The 9,697-nt window shown below is 41.3% G+C and overlaps 1 pseudogene; it reads left to right on the forward strand.

Annotated features, from left to right (window-relative positions):
• Positions 1 to 585: 585 nt before the first annotated feature.
• On the forward strand, positions 586 to 1,532 carry LOC100676468 (olfactory receptor 2V1-like; annotated as a pseudogene).
• The last annotated feature ends 8,165 nt before the right edge of the window (positions 1,533 to 9,697 follow it).

Raw genomic sequence — 9,697 nt, forward strand, 5'->3', positions numbered from 1 at the left:
GAGGTGATATGATTCTTCTCAAGCCTCTCACTTCAGAATGGGGTCTGGGTGATGATTTTCCTTCTCATTCATTCCACCTGTTCCTGCATCCTCTGTTGAGATCAACTAACGGTCACAGCTGGCCCTTCTTTGCATGCGAGGTGGGCCGAATCTAGCTTGGTCTGCTTTAAAGCAGTGCTTTCTGACTACTGGAAATTTACTGGCATTTGTAGAGTCAGGTTGCAATAGCAAAGCCAAGATTTTGCCTACAGAAGGAAGATTATCCAATATAAGTCATAGTCTTATCAAGACTATTTATATTATATTGGAAATACAAAATAACTCAGTTTCCACACTTGGAATGGATACATGCAAATATTGATATGCAGTCCAATTCTATAAGCTAGCAGAGATTCTATCATCTGTGTCATAGGAATATGAAAGAATGTCCTTTTTTATGTCCCAAAGCTTATGTTGCTGACATCTGATAACTTACAAAGAAAATGACTATCTGAAGAGGCAGAATGCAAAGATATGTCAGTTATTTCAAGAACTTTTTTTTTTTTTTTTTTGACATATTCTCAGTTGACTAGGAACAACTGAGCCATGGACACCTGGTTGAATCAATCATACACAGATGACTTTGTCCTCTTGGGCATCTTTTCGTACTGTGCAACTGATCTTGTTCTTTTCTCTATGGTCATGATGGTCTTCACAGTGGCCCTCTGTGGGAATGTCCTACTCATCTCCCTCATCTACATAAATCCTCGACTTCATACACCCATGTACTTCTTCCTTAGTCAGCTTTCCCTCATGGACATCATGTTGGTATGCAACATTGTGCCAAAGATGGCAGTCAACTTCCAGTCTGGCAGAAAGTCCATCTCCTTTGTGGGTTGTGGTATACAAATTGGTCTTTTTGTCTCTCTTGTGGGCTCTGAGGGGCTCTTACTGGGACTCATGGCTTAAGACCACTATGTAGCCATTAGCCACCCACTTCACTATGCCATCCTCATGAGTCAGAGGGTCTGTCTTCAGATTGCTGGAGGATCCTGGGCCTTTGGCATACTAGATGGAATGATCCAGATGGTGGCAGCCATGACCTTCCCCTACTGTGGCTCCAGGAATGTGGACCACTTCTTCTGCGAGGTGCCAGCTTTTTTGAAGCTGGCCTGTGCAGACACATCCCGTTTTGAGAACCTGCTATTTGCTTGCTGTGTCTTCATGCTCCTCCTTCCCTTCTGCATCATCATGGCCTCCTATGCTCATATTCTGGCTGCTGTGCTCCGTATGAACTCTGCTGAGACCCGTAAAGAGGCTCTGGTGACCTGTTCCTCCCACCTGACAGCAGTATCCCTCTTCTACGGGGCTGCCATGTTCATCTACTTAAGGATTAAGCGCTACGGTACCCCTAGCCATGACAAAGTGGTCTCTGTCTTCTACACAGTTCTTCCTCCTATGCTCAAGCCCCTTACTTATAGCTTGAGGAATGGGGAAGCGATGGGGGCACTTGAAAGGGGCTAGACCGTTGTAGGATTGTCAGCCAGCATTGAAGTTTCAGGATACCTGGTGCATGACTCTGCCATTTCTTGGCTGTATAACTTTGGTACATCATTTACCCTTTGTGTCTGTTTCTTCATATTAAATGAGAATCATGGCATTTGTTCTACCTCACAGGGATGTTGTGGAGACTGCTGCATGTAAATTAAAGCCCCATGCAAAAGCAATATACGCTATTATTGTTAGTATTGATTGTTTATAAAGTTCTTAAAGTAAATTCTCCCTTTTTAATCCTTCTTTGTAATAGTTGTCTTTTACTGAGGACTTACTAAGTGCTACACACCGTCTTATCTATCTTATTATCTAATTCATGATTCAAGGTAATAAATATGAATGTATTCAATGGAAATGTTCTAGTTTTAAAAGTTGAGTCTCTAGGATTTTTCTTAGAACTCTCCTAGCCTTTTCCTTTGTTCCATTAGAAGTTTTATAATGCTTCCTTTAAGAAACAAAAATATATCTCTACTGTTTAGAAGTTCTCTCTGCAGGGGTAATGCCTTGTGTGTTTGTGTATTACCAATGCCTGGCCCTGTGCCCTATAAAACCTTTATTGTTGCTCAATAAATCCTTACTGAACGAATGCAAGAAGAGAGTATAAAATGACATAATGTATACAAAAGCATTTTGTAAAGTATTATTCACATGCCAAATTTTCTGTGGCAGCTGTGATTCATTTCAGTACTTCAAGTTTTGCAACAGTGAAATTATATGTGTTTTGGAGGATGAAGATTGGAACAGAAATGAACATTTAAACTATTATTTTAAAACATATATAAGTCAGATTCTAGTCGGGAATTAAACTACATTGGTTATTTTAATAGAGAGAACTGAATATAATCTTTACTCAGATATTGGAAAAATGAAATGGCAAAACAGGAAGTCTAAGATTCTCAAAAGGAAACACTACAGTAAGAAGCTACTATCTCTAGGCCTGGGAGATCTAAGGTAAAGGGTTGGGGTTATTAAAAACTGGAATATTGGAGCGAAAACGTATGAGTTGTAGGCACAGGTCACCTGGTATTTATACCTCAGAAACATTTCTATAGAGGTGACAGACAGTCTGAGAAGACTGCCTTGCCCTGACTTGTGGTGGTACCTCCAGAATTCAGAGAAAGAAGAGGAGCTTGCAGAGCTGGAGCCCAGACTCCTCAGAAGAGAGTGCTGCCCAGATTCCTGAGAAGAGACACCAGGAATTCAGAGGGTGGTCTCTGGTCTCTTCTCAGACCTCTGAGGAATGGTGCTAGTCAGCTGATGTTTGTTTCTCTGAAGGACAGGATGAGACTGGTTCTCGAGGTATGAAAATTAAGTCTGCAAAGTGGAACCAACTGCCAGAATAGAGAAACATTGTTTACAATGATATCAATAGGAGCAACAGGAAATCATGAAGGAACTAGTTTCTTTTCCCCTTTTCCTGGCTTACAGTCTCCTTCCAGTTCCCCTATTGGCAGATCCTTGTGTGAAGGAAACATGGTAGTCCAGTGGTTAAAGTGGTTGGCTACTAGATTCAAAACCCATCAGCTACTCCACAGGGGAAAGATGTGGCAGTGTGCCTCTGTAGAGATGTACGGCCTTGGAAACTCAATGGGGCAGTTCTTCTCTGTCCTATAGGATCACTATGAGTTGGAATTGACTTGATGGCAATGGGTCTGGTTATTGATTTGATGTGAAGCTAAGGAGCCCTGGTAGTGCACTGGTTAAGAGCTCCACTGCCAAGTGAAAAGTCGGAGGTTCCAATGGACCAACCACTCTGTGGGATGTGCACCCTGCTTCTGTAGATTACAGCTTTGAAAGCACTATGGCACAGTTCTACTCAGTCTCATAAGGTCACTATGAGTTGGAATGAACTTCATGCCAATGGATTTTTTGGTGTGACACTTGATGACAAAAAGTAACCCCAACATCACAAAATCAGAATATAGAAGTATTGATTTGGAGCTGAGGCAATACCTTAACAAATGGCATAGTCTGCCCCTTTGGCAACACAGCATCCATACTTGCAGTTTTACTCATATTTGAACTTCCTTAAAAACAGTAACAACATTTGTGATGTTGCCTAACAAGGTGTTAACTGTCCTTCATACACATGGTATCCATTTGTTGGCAAAGTTAATTATACCTAAAATTCATTCACAGTCTCATCTGAATATTAACCATCAACAACAATCAGAGAGACAATTAGTTGTACATACACACACACACACACACACACACTCCCATAAACACCAACACATCAACATACCAATTGGTCATGAGGCCATAATTGATATTTATAACTTCTTTCTTGTACTTCCCATTCCCTATTTCCTTTGCCTCTAGCTAGAATCTCATCTGGTAGGAATTATATACCTGGTAGTATAATCAACGTATCTGTCAGTTTGTCTTACTGTGGGGCTTGCATGTTGCCGTGATGTTGGAAGCTCTCCTACTGGTATTCAGATACCAGCAGGGTCACCCATGGAGGATAGGTTTCAGCTGAGCTTCCAGACTAAGACAGCCTAGGAGGAAGGACCCGGCAGTCTACTTCTGAAAAGCATTAGCCAGTGAAAACCTTATGAATAGCAGCGGAACATTGTCTGATATACTGCTGGAAGATGAGCCCCCCAAGTTGGAAGGCACTCAAAAGATGACTGGGAAAAAGTTGCCTCCTCAAAGTTGAGTTGACCTTAATGACGTGGATGGAGTAAAGCTTTCGGGATCTTCATTTACTGATGTGGCATGACTCAAAATGAGAATAAGCAGCTGCAAACATCCATTAATAATTGGAACCTGGAATGTATGAAGTATGAATCTAGGAAAACTGAAAATCACCAAAAATGAAATGGACTGCATAAATGTCGATATCCTAGGCATTAAAAAAAAAAAAAAAGCTGAAATGGACTGCTATTGGCCATTTCAAATCCGACAATCATATAGTCTACTACGCTGGAAATGACAACTTGAGGAGGAATGGTGTTGTTTTCATCGTCGAAAAGATCATTTCGAGATCTATCCTGAAGTACAACGATGTCAGTGATAGGATAATATCCATACACCTACAAGGAAGACCAGTTAATATGACTATTATTCAAATTTATGCACCAACTACTTGGGCCAAAGATGAAAAAATAGAAGATTTTTATCAGCTGCTGCAGTCTGAAATTCATCAAACATGCAGTCAAGATGCATTGATAATTACTGGCTATTGGAATGTGAAAGTTGGAAACAAAGAAGAAGGATCAGTAGTTGGAAAATATGACCTTGGTGATAGAAACAATGCCGGAGATCGAATGATAGAATTTGGCAAGACCAACGACTTCATTGCAAATACCTTCTTTCACCAACATAAATAGCGACTATACAAATGGACTTCACCATATGTATTCACACAGAAATCAAATTGACTACACCTGTGGATAGAGACAATAGAAAAGCTCAATATCCTCAGTCAGAAGAAGGCCAGAGGCTGACTGTGGATCAGACCATCAATTGCTCATATGCAAGTTCAAGCTGAAACTGAAGAAAATCAGAGCAAGTCCACGAGAACCAAAATATGACCTTGAATATATCCCACCTGAATTTAGAGACCATCTCAAGAATAGATTTGACGCATTGAACACTAGTGACCAAAGAAGGGATGAGTTGTGGAATGATATCAAGGACATCATCCATGAAGAAAACAAGTGGGCATTGAAAAGACAGGAAAGAAAGCAAAGACTAAGATGGATGTCAGCAGAGACTCTGAACTTGCTCTCAAACATCAAGCAGCTGAAGCAAAAGGAAGAATTGATGAAGTAAAAGAACTGAAGATTTCAAAGGGCGTCTTGAGAAGACAAATTATTATAATGATATGTGCAAAGAGCTGGAGGTGGACAACCAAAAGGGAAGAACATGCTCGGTGTTTCTCAACCTGAAAGAACTGAAGAAAAAATTCAAGTCCCGAGTTGCAATAGTGAAGGATTCTATGGGGAAAATACTAAATGGTGCAGGAAGCATCAAAAGAAGATGGAAGGAATACACAGAGTCATTATACCCAAAAGAATTAGTCAATGTTCAACTATTTCAAGAGGTGGCATATGATCAGGAACCAGTGGTACTGAAGGAAGAAGTCTGAGCTGCTCTGAAGGCACTGGCAAAAAATAAGACTCCAGGAATTGATGGAATATCAATTCAGGTGTTTCAACAAACAGATGCAGCGCTGGAGGTGCTCACTCGTCTATGCCAAGAAATATGGAAGACAGCTTCCTGGCCAACTGACTGGAAGAGATCCATATTTATGCCTATTCCCAAGAAAAGTGATCCAATCAAATGTGGAAATTATGGAACAATATCATTAATATCACACACAAGCAAAATTTTGCTGAAGGTCATTCAAAAACGGCTACAGCAGTATATCGACAGGGAACTGCCAGAAATTCAGGCTGGTTTTTCAGAAAAGGACATGGAACCAGGAATATCATTGCTGATGTCAGATGGATCCTGGCTGAAGGCAGAGAATACCAGAAGGATGTTTACCTGTGTTTTATTGACTATGCAAAGGCATTCGACTGTTTGGATCATAACAAATTGTGGATAAAGTTGCAAAAAATGGCAATTCCAGAACACTTAATTGTGCTCATGAGGAACCTTTGATAGATTAAGAGGCAGTTTTTCGGACAGGACAAGGGGATACTGATTGGCTTAAAGTCATGAAAGGTGTGTGTCAGGGTTGTATTCTATCACCATACCTATTCAGTCTGCATGCTGAGCAAATAATCCGAGAAGCTGGACCTTTCTACCGTAATGGAACTCACTCCATAGGTCAGAGGTGGTTTCTACCAGTTTCAGAATATGTCAATACCAAATATTCATCAAGGATTTTTGTAATAACCACAGGGTAGGTCTGCAGAGCTGTTTGGCTCACTGTAATTTGAAGTTCGGCTGGCATGCTCCTTATTACCTCATCACATTATAAGCCCCACTTTGGTGGACCATAGTGGTGTTTTGGGTCACAAGAAATTAGTATCAAGTTAGTGTCAGTGTCTAGGGAAAACTAAGATTATCTGCAATCACTTGGGTTTATTGTCAGGACTCAAAAGTAAAGCTCCTATGCCAATAAGACTTTGCTATTTATTCCAGGAGATTCCTACCCGTAAGATAAGGCTAATAATTAGAACATAACTTCATTGTTACCTTTGTCTGAGCAATAGGTAAGGGGGCTGAACCAGCCCCCCTTTCAAGACAATAGATGACTCGTTTGGGCAAACTCAGCATCTTATGAAACAGCTATTTTGTCATTAAGACTCCTCCACAACTGATGCTCATGGTATCCACCATTCCTTTTATATCATGGATTTTGACTGATGCCAATCAAATTCTTGCATTGCAAGGGCCACCTCAAACCACTCAAAACCAGATCCTAAAACTCTATCTACCCTTCATCTTCCCCTTCTGAGACACTACTAAGATTTCGTCAAGATGTTGTTTATCTTTACTGTGTAAGTAATGAACCTGGCTTTGCTTGATCAGCACCTTGTTCTGGTGGTCTTTTTTGGGGATGCCAATAGTTTACACTATTGATTCCTAAAAGGTTTGGATATTTTCTTTCCTCCCATGCATGACCACTCTAGTAAATGGCAACAGATTCTTTTGGGGAGTGCCTTCGAAGATTTACAATACTGTATGTATTTGTGTCTTGGAAGAAGCACAGCCATAATGCTTCTTATAAGACAGTATGGTGAGACTCTGTCTCATCTACTTTGGACATGTAATCAGGATCGACCGGTCCCTGGAGAAAGACATCATGCTTGGTAAAGTAGAGGGTCAGAGAAAAATAGGAAGACCCGCAACGAGATGGATTGACACAGTGAGTGCAACAATGGGTGCAAGCATAACAATTGTGAGGATGGTGCAGGACTGAGCAGTGTTTTCTTCTGTTGTACATAGAGTCCCTACGAGTTGGAACTGACTCAACGGCACCTAACAAGTGACTAATGATGTTATCTTTTCATGTGCTTCTTGGCTATTTGTTCATCTTCTTTAGAGAAGTATCTATTGAAATCCTCTGCCCACTTTAAAATTGGGTTGTTTGTCTTTTTTTTTTTTTTAGGAGTTCTTCACATATATCTGGATATATATCAGATACATTATTTGCAAATATTTTCTCCCATTTGGTAGCTTGTCTTTTCACTTTCTCGACAGTGCCTTTTTGATACACAAAGTTTTTAATTTTGATGAAGTCAAATTTACCTATTTTTTTTTCCTTTGCTGCTTGTGGTTTGATGCATATCTAAGACTTTATTGCCAAATCAAAGGTCATGAAGATTTAACCCTGTTTTCTTCTGAGAGTTTTGTAATTTTAGCCTTTATATTTAGGCCATTGGTCTACACCCTCTCCTCACTTATCAATGTGGTTAAGATCCAAAGACCAGGTTGTTGTGTAAAATCGGCATCATGTGAAATGGAGCGTCTGTTTCTTCCATTTCAAACAGTTTTACAGGTCCATTCTATCAGTGGAACAGCAGCCTCCCAGTAACCTGAGAGGCAGAAAATGTAGGTGGGTGATACATGTCCCTCTGGTCATGTTAATAATGCACAAAATAGGTAACAGATTTTTTTACTATTGTTATAAAGGGGAAATCTTGGCTAAATGAGAGAGTTGATAAGTGAGGAGAAGGTATATTTTGATTTAATTTTTATATATGATGTAAGACAGGGGTCCAGCTTCATTCTTTTGCATGTGGAGACCCAGTTTTCCTAGCATCATTTGTTAAAGATTCTATTCTTTCCCCCATTAAATGCCCTTGTCAAAAATCAATATGCCAGGAGGCAAGGCAAGGTGGCGAAGTCGTCAGATGCTTCTGGTGATCCCTCTTACAACAAAGACCTGAAAAAAACAAGTGAAACAGTTATATTTATGACAAGCTAGGAAACCTGAACATCAATGGCAAAGTTAGAAAATGGACCGAGTGGCAGGGGAGGGAGAGATAGTTCAGATGCGGAGAGGAGTTGCCAGGCCTGAATCACCGGGAACTCTCAGGCACCATTTCTGGAGCTACTGCAGCAGGCTATGGTAGCGTTTGGCTGCAGTTTCCTCAGGGAGAAACAGCCAGCCATACAGCCTACTCACACCTCCAGAACCAGAGAAGAACAGCCCTCCCAGCAAAAGCTAAGTACTTGCGTATATTTTACTGCATCCACAGCCCCCAAGCTGGCATCAGTGGCTGTCGATTTTCCTGGGCCTGAGATAGGCCCTACTGAGCGTTCTGTGCCACTGTCCCAGCCTTGGAGAAGGAATAAATTAGCAATTGGGTGAAAAGATAATCCGCCAGCTCCATTAACACAGGGATCTCAGGACAGAAGCAGCTCCCGTCCAGGTATAAACAGTCCATGGCCTTTGAATAACTTTCCCCCCTGCATGGACCTGTGTGGGCCTATTTCAGGAGAACAGGTCCTTGTTGGCAGACTGCAATTGTTTCAGCTGTGCGGTGGAGAGGTGGGTGTTTGATGTTTGACACCACTTTGCCTATTAAACAGGATCCTTACCTACCCACATCAGGGGCCTAAGGACTGATGGCTCCACTCATGTTGCCCAGCCTCCTATGACAGGGGTCCAAGGATAACTGATACCTCCCAGTCCTGATAACAAAAAGCACTGGGTGCTCATGGTCCATCTGCAGAACCCATCCACCTAAGCGCTCTAAGGAACAAGGATGTACTTTCCTCACAGACACTTGGGGGATGGTTTTCAGATTCCCACTGTGTAGAGTGTGGCCCCCTGCTGCAGCCAGATACCTGTACCTATGCCAATCACCTTTGCCCCTCTAAGACGGTAGGACAGAGCCTGTACCACACACCTGATGACCAACTGCCTGGACACCCAAGCTGAATTCATATAAGAAAAGTGAATGGACTCCTAGGCTCATATACCTGATAACAGCTCTAGCCATCTGGTGACAGAACGCTAGAGCTTCAAAGGAGAAAATAATCAAGCTAACTCACTCAAGCAACCTATTTGGGCATATCAAAGCAAAAAGCCAGGATACAGTAAGCAAACATAAAATAAACTAATACAATAACATACAGATGGCCTGAAGACAACAGTCAATATCAAATCCCATAAAGAAGCAGACCATGATCGGTTCAAGAAGCTCTCAAAATGAAAAATCAAGGGATCATCTGGATGAAGGTGCCTTTCTGGAAT

Source organism: Loxodonta africana, chromosome 2 (genome assembly GCF_030014295.1).
Source record: "Loxodonta africana isolate mLoxAfr1 chromosome 2, mLoxAfr1.hap2, whole genome shotgun sequence".
Taxonomy (NCBI): Eukaryota; Metazoa; Chordata; class Mammalia; order Proboscidea; family Elephantidae; genus Loxodonta; species Loxodonta africana.